The sequence below is a fragment of the Papaver somniferum genome, chromosome 9, assembly GCF_003573695.1.
Source record: "Papaver somniferum cultivar HN1 chromosome 9, ASM357369v1, whole genome shotgun sequence".
NCBI classification, from domain to species: domain Eukaryota; kingdom Viridiplantae; phylum Streptophyta; class Magnoliopsida; order Ranunculales; family Papaveraceae; genus Papaver; species Papaver somniferum.
In genome coordinates this window covers 132,265,117-132,266,896 of record NC_039366.1, presented here as the reverse complement: position 1 = coordinate 132,266,896, position 1,780 = coordinate 132,265,117, and the positions used below count along the sequence as shown (strand labels likewise).

At 36.9% G+C, this 1,780-nt stretch overlaps 1 long non-coding RNA gene across 1 annotated transcript; it reads left to right on the top strand.

Moving 5' to 3' along the window:
• The first annotated feature begins 423 nt into the window (after window positions 1-423).
• Window positions 424-1,569, top strand: LOC113308128. Its single transcript, XR_003339513.1, has 3 exons — window positions 424-520; window positions 1,325-1,379; window positions 1,456-1,569. It is a non-coding gene; the product is annotated as an uncharacterized LOC113308128 (long non-coding RNA).
• The last annotated feature ends 211 nt before the right edge of the window (window positions 1,570-1,780 follow it).

Sequence of the window (1,780 nt, the reverse complement as noted above, 5' to 3'; positions counted from 1 at the left end):
TGATGAAGACATTGATTATGGGTCAGATGAAGAAGAACAAGAAGAGAAAGAAGAAGAAGAAGAAGAAGAAGAAGAAGAAGGAGAAAAAGAAGGCAAAGAAAAAGGTATATTTCATTTATAACTGATTTCATTTATTATAATTTGTAACTTATTATATGGTACTGATGTTGATCTTGAATGTGCAGGTAAGGATGTGGATGAAAGACCTGCTTACATGGATGACTTTGATGATGATTTTGGTCAGTACATGAAGGGTGAGGGGGTTCCCCTGTATGCATGCAGTGAGTGCATTGCATAGCATAAGGCCACAATAGAGAAAGTAAGATTTCTTTTTTTTTTTAAATCTGTACCTTGTCTCAGAACTTATTTATGCAATTTCTAGGCCTTAAATGTATCTAGCACTAACCTTTACATACTCTGCTTGAGCAGGTACTGCAGTGATTACTATTCAGTGGAGAACTATAAGGCCACATATGCACCAACTTTTGCACCACTAGATGATAAAAGTGAATGGGTCCAGGTAATTTTTCTTCTTAAATTTGTAACTATATGCCCTATTTATATTCTCAACTACATTGATATAAGTGCATTTGTTCTTGCAGCCAAACATGAACAAGAAGATCTTGAACCCTCCTCACAGTAGGAAACCAGGAAGACCCAAGAGCAAGAGGGTAAGAAGTTATGATGAACCTCGTGTTGAGAAGACAAAAAGGAGGTGTGGGAAATGTGGAAATGTTACTAACCACAACAAAAGAACATGTGCTGGTGGTGAAGTGGGATCTAATCCAACTGCAAAGAGGCAAATGACTGAATGTGATGCACAAATCTTCACCTTCAGCAACATAGAGCCAAGTCAGACCACCGGAGTTAGGGGTGCAGCTAAGTCAAACAAGAAGAAGAGAACGACATCATTTGTTGGTGAATGTTTTACAGGTCCTGGCAGTCAGCCTTTGGCAACACCATCTTCTACTCCAGCTTCCACAACACCTATGAGTCTGCCATCTATAGCACCATCTTATACTCTACCCTCTACAATAAATAACCTTTATCAGAACTTCTTTGGCATTGGATCTGTATCTCAGAATATGAAACAAGGAAAGGGAAGGGGAAATGGAAAGGCTAAGAAGAAATGATTTGAGATCCGTTTTCTGATTTTTTGTGTTTAAGAAGACAATATTTTTTTCTTTTGTAGACTTGAATTAATGTTGAATCAAAAGTGGATGGTTGTTTATTAGTACATTTGCAGGTTACATTTTCAGATTGTTGAGTTCCTTACATATAGCATTAAGTTGTAAACTTAAATGCATAATTCTGTTTTTTGCAGCAATGAAGACTTCATCTGAGACCCATTTAAAACCGTCACAATCTGTACAAGTGAGGTATGCTATGTTCTTGTTGTGTTCATTCTTGCAAAATTTCATCTCCATCTTTGATTTGCAGTGATCTTTGTTGCAGGTTTGATTTTGCAGTGGGCAGTTTTTGAAGCAATGACCAGATTCTCCGCAAGCGTAACAACCATTCTCTACTGGTAATTTCACCATCTTGCATTTGACAGGATCGATGGCATCGTCAAACCATTAAAATTACTGACAGGTTGGAATTGAACACTTCAAAAACATTTTTTCGTTTGTTTCTTTTGCTTTTGAACACAATAGTTGCCTTATACCATTACATGGTATATATTTGCACCTGGAATAAATCCAAGAACATACCTTTGGATCATGAATTCCCTGTGCACAGATAGAACATGAAATTAGGGGTTGTTTTAATCTTAATCTTA